The 10,000-nt window shown below is 39.3% G+C and overlaps 1 protein-coding gene across 6 annotated transcripts in view; it reads left to right on the forward strand.

The window, feature by feature from the left end:
* Nucleotides 1-10,000, forward strand: part of LOC135094556 (protein kinase C, brain isozyme-like) — a 146,330-nt gene that overhangs the window by 100,119 nt on the left and 36,211 nt on the right. The window lies entirely within an intron of this gene.

Genomic DNA, 10,000 nt, shown 5'->3' on the forward strand with positions numbered 1-10,000 from the left:
TTTTATTGCACGACTCTCTCTCTCTCTCTCTCTCTCTCTCTCTCTCTCTCTCTCTCTCTCTCTCTCTCTCTCTCTCTCTCTCTCTCTCTCTCTCTCTCTCTCTCTCTCTCAACTTAGGTATGCATAAAACTGAGCCGGTATTTGCATATAAAGGAAAGGGTTTTGTATTTCATCTTTCACTCAAAAAATACACGAGAGAGAGAGAGAGAGAGAGAGAGAGAGAGAGAGAGAGAGAGAGAGAGAGAGAGAGAGAGAGGTTAGTTAGCTGGTGATTAATTTCTCTACCTGTGTCTCTTACCTGACCGCTGAGAAATTATTTGAATATTATTGTAAGATTTAATTTCTTCCTCATTTTTCTTGGTCTATTTTCATTTTCATTTTTTTTCTTTATCATTCACTTCGGTTTCTTAAGGAACTTTATCGATTATTTGGTTATTTTCTTCGTTTCCTTTTTTTTTTTTATTTCAATTTTTCCTAGACGACTGCTTTTTTGTATTTTTTTCCTTCACTTTTTTTGTTTGTCTCTAACTCGTTGTATTAATTTGTTTCCTCCCTTCATTCTTTATTCATTTATTGTTTTTTTCTTTCATTTATCTTTCTCATTATTTTTCTTCTCATTTACTTCCTTCATTCTTAAACAATTGCTATTATTTCTTTTCTTATTAGTTCTCTTATTTCCTTCTTAAAATAATTAGATTTTTCTCACTTCCCTCATTTTCTTTTTTTTTTATAAAGAGCTATTACTATTATTTTATTCTCTCTCTGCCTCTCCAATTACTTTTCTCCATGTCGTTCTTTGTTTTCTCTCCGTTCTTCCTTTCTTTTCTTATTATTATTATTTCTTTGTCATTAATTTTTCCTTTTAAACATCTATTATCATCGTCTTTTTTTCTATTTTTATTCACTTCAATCATTATTTCCTACCTTTCCTCTCATAACATATCTAGCCAGTTTTCTCATTTACTTTCTTATTTTAGTTATTTATTTATAATTTTCATTTATTTCCTTTTAAAAACAACTAATAATAATGATAATAATAATAATCGTGTGTGTGTGTGTGTGTGTGTGTGTGTGTGTGTGTGTGTGTGTGTGTGTGTGTGTGTGTGTTTTATTCATTTACGTTCATTTATATTTCTACAAAGGTTCGTAAGTTTTTTTTTGTAACATGATTTCCTCACATAATTTTCTCCTCCCAGCAGCAGCAGGTCTTTGCAGCACGTGTCTTGAATGCACCACAGATACAAGTGTCCAGGGCATTACCAGTGTCCAGTGTAGGGATGAAATATTGTACAGTGTTAGGGAAGTGTACAGCAGTTAGATAATTTTTGTACGATGTTTCCATTTTCCACCAGTTTTTCAGGTTTTCTTGTGTGAATATATAAAACATTTCTATTTTAGGTTACTGTGGCTAGGCTTTTTTTTATTTTTTTTTATTCAGGTTAAGTTCAGTATTTTTTTTTAACACGTACATTGAAGTTTTGTAAAGTTTTGTAAAGTTTCTGTCAAGATTTAACATTTTCTCTTAATTATTCCGTTGCTTTATTTTAGCACTGGTACTTTTCTTGTGGTATTCATTATTTTACGTAGGTTTATTTCAGTAATTCTTTTTTTACACGAATATTCAGCTTATCTACAGCAGCATTATTGATATTTAAACACTTAATCTTCAATATTCACTAACTATATTATAATGCCTAATTCTTATATAGCATTTCTGATTCAGCTTTATTTCATTGTATTTCGTAACACAGCCATTTCTTGTTTGTAAAGGTTTATCAGCACGCTACACTTATTCTCCATTATACAGCAGCGTTAATTTAGCCCTAATATTTTTTCTAATGATATCTTTCCTTTCACATCCAGTTGCACTTTAATATATTTTTGTCCAGTCAATATTTGTACAGCCACGCGCACCAGAAGCAACACTTTCATTATTTTTAGTTCATTAACACAACATTTCGTTCACTTGTTCCTGTGTTGCTTGGTTTGATGTAGGAATGGAGCGCTGGGTGACTTAGTGCACTTTATCTCTCAACAAATGCCACACACTCTACAGAAAACACGATAATGTAGATTTATTTCACATTTCCTGACCTCCTTCTTCATTTCCCTCTTCCTCTTATCTCTCCATCGCCTTTTTTTTGGATCGCAGACACAACCCTTTTCTTCCTCTTAGCGAACATTACATCCTTCCTCTTGTGTTGATTAAAAAAAAAAAAAAAGAAAAAGAGATCAAGAATTATTACACCAATCGTTAATAGTCGATTTGTCTGTCTATTTCCACCTCCACCACACCTCCTCCACCACCACCACCACCTCACCACCACCACCACCACCACACCACCCCAAATATCTGACGTCACCACGCGTCGGTCGCCAATCCGCCTTGCTATCATCCGTTCTGGTAAACACGGATGCATCATACCTGGTCGACACCCCCCACCACCACCACCACCACCTCCACTACACCCTCCATGGTTGGTGATGACAATGTATTCACCCGCAACCCCCCAAAACACCCCAAACTCCCCCACCACACGCTGTAAACTCAAGCTGTGGCCCTCTCTGCCCCCCCCCCTGGCCTTCTGAGAACGTTTTTTGCATGAGCTGTAAACCCAAAGACGTTATATTGTTAAACAGACACTCACGCCCCTGTCACGATCCTCTCACGCTCCTCTCACCCTAGCCCATCCTTTCCCTCCCCTTCATTTACTTTAGGGCTCATTTCACCTTCCCATCACACCTCGTGGGCGCCCCAATGTGATTTAACGGCCCCCTCCCTCACCCCGCGGAGAAGCTGCCGGGAGACTGATGAATGCGTTTTCTTAACCTCGCGGCATTTTAAGAGTGTAGGTGGTTTAGTTAATTAACCGCAAGTGCAATACTCCCCCGGGCTCTGATGTGCCGCTAGAGACTCGCTACCTGCGCCGCATCACCAGGGGAGCCGTGCAGCGCTGTTTGTAACGCTCTCCCTCGCTATGACCTTCAAGATGCCGGAAAGTCAGTATCTCGCTTTAGTTTTCGGTATGGGAGCGGAAAATATCGGTAGCTCTTTCAAGGTAATAGAGTTCCTGCAGGGATGTCTTCAGGAAAGCGGTATTTATTGCAGCAAATGGTGAAGAAACACAGGTGGTTTGTTCAAGATGGGTGCAGGAAAATCGGTAGCTCGCTCAAGACAGGATGTAGAAAATCGGTAGCTCGCTCGACAGGATGCAGAAAATCGGTAGCTCGCTCAAGACAGGATGCAGAAAATCGGTAGCTCGCTCAAGACAGGATGCAGAAAATCGGTAGCTCGTTCAGATTGAATAACAAAAATCGGGAATTTGCTAGGGATTGGATGCATAAAATCGTTAGCTAGTTCAAGACAGGATGCAGAAAATCGGTACCTCATTCAAGACAGGATACAGAAAATCAGTAGGCAGCTCAAAATTAACAGGAAAAATCGGTAACTCATTCAAAACAGGATACAGAAAATCGGTAACTCATTCAGGATAGGATACAGAAAATCGTTAACTTATCCAGAATTCAGAAAATAAAAAATAACACTTGAGTTAATACTGAATACAGAAAATCGCTAGTTAGCTTTTTAAGGCCGGTTAGAGAAAGAATAGGTTTTTCTTGAGGATTAGTTACAGAAAAACCGTGACTTGCCTTCCTCCCTTGACCCTCGGGAGACTTGCGCCAAAAATCAGTGGTTGGCTGAGTTGTGAGGAGTAAAAAAGCGAATCTCTCATGGCAAATATGTTTACGCCGCTGACTCCCGCTAATTGGCCTGTGAGTCTGTGGAGAGAGAGAGAGAGAGAGAGAGAGAGAGAGAGAGAGAGAGAGAGAAAATAAAAATCTGTGGTCTTGTGGTCTATTCTTCCACTGGCTCTTTGACTACCGAGTGTGGTTTGTATTTGATAACTGGATGGATCTGTTCGTATAAGTTTATAGTTGTGGTTGTCATCGTACGTCCGCCACCGCTGTGCTGCTAACAGGGAGAAGGAAGAGGAGAGAGAAAGACTTGTGATGATGCTACTACTACTACTACTACTACTACTACTACTACTACTACTACTACTACTACTACTACTACTACTACTACCACCACTACCACCACCACTAATCTACTATTACTACTACTACTTTTGTTACTATTACTACTACCTTATCTTCCATTATTACTCCTCCTCCTCCTCCTCCTCCTCCTCCTCCTCCTCCTCCTCCTCCTCTTCCTCCTCCTCCTCCTCCTCCTCCTCCTCCTCCTCCTCCTCCTCCTCCTCCTCCTCCTCCTCCTCCTCCTCCTCCTCCTCCTCCTCCTCCTCCTCCTTACGCCTTACTTAATACAGAGTAGAAGCGAAGCGTGGACAGTTGAGGTGATTAAACTCTACGGGTTTTGCCAATCTAATTTCATTTACCCGTGTTTGTTTAGCTTTGATTCACCTCTGTTACGTCGTTGCTGTAATAGATAAACACTCATTTTATCTATTTAAAACGTTAGGGATTAGTATTTTTGTAGTATCCTTTGAAAATTAGGGGGAATATTAATAAGACCACAGTTTATGAGCATTTTTGAGCGCACACGAGTAAAAATATTAAGTTAGTGGAAAAAAGAATGTTATTTACTGTTTATTTAAAGTTTTCACGAGTGGCGAGGAAGAAAATGGAAAATATAACAGGGACTACGAGCCTAAAGAATTATATACGCCAAAAAATCACAGAATACCATAAAATATATATGGAAAAACGCCTTTACGAGATGCAGATAATAGAAAACGAAGAAGAGAACTTTAGTAACGATACGCATTTACATTGATAACACAACAGAGGCGCCACATGTACAGAGAAACTAAACCAAATAGACACAAAACAATAAAAAGACGAAAGAGTAAAATATATGGAAAAGAATTGTCTTCGCGTGCCACTCAACGAAGATACGAGAAAGTGAAAAGAAAAATAGAGAGAAAATGATAACAAAGAATCTCCTCGCAATGATAATACCACGAATAAAAAAAAAGAGGAGAAATGAGAGCGAAAAGGAGAGTGGGGAGAGGAGAAATGTTTGTGTGTTCACCTAACCTTCTTGGTAAATGATAATCTCTTGAAGCAAAAAGACAGAGAGAGAGAGAGAGAGAGAGAGAGAGAGAGAGAGAGAGAGAGAGAGAGAGAGAGAGAGAGAGAGGGATGACATATTTTTACTGCCAAGAATCATATGGAAAAAAATATATAAAAGAGAAACAAAAAAAAAACAGATTATTCCAGAGAGAGAGAGAGAGAGAGGGAGAGAGCGAGAGAGAGAGTATCAGAATCAACTAAATTTAGACAGACACACTCATTTAGCAAAACCCACGAGGCTAACAACTGAGCGTGACAATTCAAACAGAGTGTAGCGTTTATCAATCATCCCGTCAGTTTCCCGGTATTCCCCTTCAATTTTCTGCGTTATCGCCGCCCCTACGCGTGTGAGAGTCAGGCGTAGGACCGTATTTTGAACCGCTTTCATCCCCCAATCCATTTTCCAAACGCTTTAGTTGAGGTGACACGGATCAAGGGTGTTTTTACGGTTCTAGTGACAGATTAAATAGATTTGTATATCATTAACGGGAGAAATCGTCTTGAGAACTTGACTTATCTTTTTTGTGGCCTTGAAAACCCGTGGCATTTCATCACTATTTTTCAAAGCCGATGATCAACCGGGTTCTTAAGACCGTGTTTCCTGTTAATAATGTAGAAATCTTGTTAATTTGTCACTAGAACCGTAAAAACACCATTGAAAGCCAGTGTCACTACAACTAGAGCCTTCTGAGAGTAGCGGATGGCGGCGCAGTGTTCGAGAATATGAGGCAACACGTGTCTGTCTCCTCGACCCGCTACTTCTCGTCTTTCTTGTCTTCTCGTCCCCTAACCTCCCACATTTCCCGTCCCTTCAGCCTCCCACACTTCCTCCCACTCTTCACGCCCTTCCAGCCTCCCTGTGACACTCTTCCCGCCCTCTTCCCGCCCCTCAGTCTCAAGAAACTTCCCGTCTCTTCAGTTTGCCCCATACAACTCACCATCCCCGAGTCTTTCCGCCGTTCCTGTCACCCTCCCACCTCCCTCCCGCCGTTCAGCGCTACATCCCCCACGCACCACGTCACTCTGGCCCCCTCCCGCCCCCTCCCGGCATTACAGAACCATAATTGAAAGGCTGATTACTGATTCCTATTAAGCCTTTTGCAATTAGAGGAGAGGAATCCAGCAAACTTCACATCTTGTATTAAGTTTACTAAGCCCGTGTTTTTTTTGTTTTTTTTTATAGTTTTGTTTTGTTTTCCTTCCGTTCCTCCTCCTCCTCCTCCTCCTCCTCCTCCTCCTCCTCCTCCTCCTCCTCCTCCTCCTCCTCCTCCTCCTTCCTTCCATTTCTCATAAGGGGATGTACTTGTGGTGCAGTTATTCACTCAGATCGTCATAGAATTTATAGTTTGTTGATTACTTTTCATTATTTTTTTTTGGTTCATTTGATTCTCATTAATTTCGTATGGATTTTAAAAGAGCACTTTTTTATGTTCAGTTTATTATTATTATTTATTTTTTTTTATTACTTGTACTATTTATTCGCCAAATTTAGGATGGGTTTCAGAATTTATTGACGTATTTTTTTGATGAGAGGAATAAATAACAATGATGAATAACCGTGAATAACTGCTTTCAATACATCCAAATAAGTGGAATTGGAAGGTAAGTTAAGTGTTTTAAATCCAACTTAACTTTAACCTTAATTGGAGCCTCAAATTTGTGGAGTTTATAGTCACGTGCAGAGTTAGATCCTCCTTATACACGAGCCAGAAGGGATCATAGACGCCTGAACCTAAAGCATTAAGGATTTCGATTCTTTTAACTGCTTTTGGTTCAGGTGTTTATGATTCATCTTGTTGTCAGAAGGGATCGTAGACTCCTGAACCTAATGTATAAGGGAATGGTATCCTTCTTGTTTGCTTTGGATTCAGGTGTTTATGATTTTATTTTGTTTAACTGCCGAAAGAAATTATAGACTCCTGAATTTGAAGTATAAGGGAGTTGGATCCGTTTAAACACTTCAGATTCAGGCGTTTATGATTTTCTTTTGTTTAACTGCCGAAAGAAATAGACTCCTGAATTTGAAGTTTAAGGGAACTGGATCCTTTTAAGCACTTGAGATTCAGGCGTTTATGATTATCTTTTGTTTAACTGGCGAAAGAAATCATAAAGCCTTGAATTTGAAGTATAAGGGAATTGGACCCGTTTAAACACTTGAGATTCAGGCGTTTATGATTCTCTTTTGTTTTCATAAGGACGACTTAACTCCAAGCAGTGACTTTACGTTTTTTGGTTCAGTTTCTCCCTGTTTATTTCTCAATGTCGCATCGAGTCAGTGTTAGTGTTTCTTTAGTGTTTTCTTCTTTATTTCCATCCCCCCTGGCCCCCCCTCACCTTAACATTCACCTGTGAACACCCGCACATCTGTGTCTCAGGCTTCCCACACTGCAGGGCACAGGACATGCTTCTCACACTCTTCAGGCCTCGACACTCGCCACTGCCCGGCCACAAACTGCAGGCTTAGATGTTGGCAGTTTTATGTATATATATATCAATGGTTTGTGTGTGTACCAGCCTCCGTTTATATATATTTGTGTGTACACCTCTATTTGTGTACACCTCTATCTGTGTACACCTTTGATATCTGTGTACACCTTTTACGTATATGTGTACACGTTTTCTATATGTGTGTACACCTCCTCTATATTTACTAATCTATAAGTGTACATCTTCCCCTCAACGGTGTACAATATATGTATTTTTTTTTTTCTATCATCTATATTGTTCACATTGTTCATTTGTGTCTTATTTCCACTGACATTATTCATCTTAATGTTTCCCCATCCATTGAATAGTGTTGTCTCATCTCTGTGTATCAGCTGCTATTCATTATAAAACTTTAATGTAATGTAATCTTGTAATCGTTCCCAGGGGTGTGTAAAGTGGCAGCTGAAATTCATGGTGACTACAGTGTTGAGTCATGCACACAGTGGTTTTGAAGTCACGGCGGGTTACAGTAAAGCTTTCAGGCGAACCACCATCACGTGACCAGTTATATCTTGTTTACTATTTACTCTTAATACCAAGCAGTTCACTAGTCCATGTACAAATTCAACCCAATTTTTAAACACCAGATTCCTTGACATCAATTTTCTGTCCAGCTGTACACTAAACTAATTAAACACCATAATTTAACAGTTATCAGATATATAAATAGATAACAAGTGCGTAAACTACACTACAAGACCAACAGGAAGGCAAACCAACCTCAAGACTCGTACACACACACACACACACACACACACACACACACACACACACACACACACACACACACACACACACACACACACACACACACACACACACACACAGACTGACACACCTCCCATCACCGCCACGCCAGGAGTGCTGATGCAGAGAGCAGGGCAAAGTTGAACCATGCAGCAACGAGAGATTAGGATGCGCAGTAGTGGTTCATTTATTTTTTTCCTTCAAGTTCTGTGGATTTTAGTGTTTCTTCATGGACTTAAAGATAAACGTGATGCTTTGCTAGTAAAAGACATCAAATGGGACTGGAAGTAATGCGTGAAATCTTTATAAACATATCCAAAAAAATAAGGAAAGAGATTAAAAAAGAATAGATCTTGCATTTTCTACGTAGTTTCAGGTAAAGATGTCTCAGAATGATTAGTAATTAAGGAAAGATGCAAGAAATATCAGCCAAAGGGTTAAGAAGGTAAGGGTTAATCCATTTAAAAACCACAAACAGACAAATATGTGCAGTGTAATACGTATAAATCACACTTAACATGCAAAGTATCCCATTTATAAGACGTAAAAGTCCAGGACGTGAATTTGAGGGTCATTTCAAGCACATTTTCTTCTCTGGCAAAGATTCTTATCGTCAACCATTACAGAGTTACGAGATCGACACTTTCCACCGCCGCCCTCCGCCCTTCTCCTCGTCAGGCAAGTGGACGTGTTTAGAATGATCCCAGCGTTCACCTCATTAACGTAAGGCTATAATTAGAACAGACTGCGCAGGATAATACACCAATTTAAGGAAAGGCAAGAGTTTGGTAGTGAAAGACAGGACGCGGTGAACTTGTCTGAATTTTTTGAGAAACACAAATACGTCAGTTTTGAGAAAGACGAGAGTTTGGAAGTAAAAGATATCGCTGTCTCTATCCTTTACAAATACGTCAGTTTTGGAAAAGACGAGACAGTTTGGAAGTAAAAGATATTACGAGTCCTTTACAAATACGTCAGTTTTGAAAAAGAAGAGACAGTTTGGTAGTAAAAAATATCATTGTCTCTATCCTTCACAAATACGTCAGTTTTGAGAAAGAAGAGACAGTTTGGAAGTAAAAGAAATCATGAGTCCTTTATAAATACGTCAGTTTTTGGAAAGACGAGACAGTTTAGAAGTAAAAGAAATCATTGTCTTTACCCTTTACAAATACGTCAGTTTTGAAAAAGAAGAGACAGTTTGGTAGTAAAAGATATCATTGTCTCTACCCTTTACAAATACAAATAGATAAATACTTAACATAATCCGCTGTCAGTTCATGTTGATAGAGGCACAGTGGCACTCCCGACACTCCCTGGCACTCCCTCCCCATCAGTGCCAACACACACCACCATCACCACCACCATTACTCATACGCCTGACAGCAAGGATGGCAACTGTCACCACATCATCACTCAACACACACACACACACACACACACACACACACACACACACACACACACACACACACAGTAAAAAATTGCCTGTATAAGATAAAAAAAAATCATGGTTATTAAAAAAATCATACGAAAAAATAATACCACAGTTAAAATTGTCATAAAAAATTATCACTACTTTTTTTTTATTAATAGTGAGTCGCCATTATAATTATGAAGGAAACACACACACACCCCTTAAATTATCATAAAAAGCGCTAATATATATAAA

This window comes from Scylla paramamosain, chromosome 46 (genome assembly GCF_035594125.1).
Source record: "Scylla paramamosain isolate STU-SP2022 chromosome 46, ASM3559412v1, whole genome shotgun sequence".
NCBI classification, from domain to species: Eukaryota; Metazoa; Arthropoda; class Malacostraca; order Decapoda; family Portunidae; genus Scylla; species Scylla paramamosain.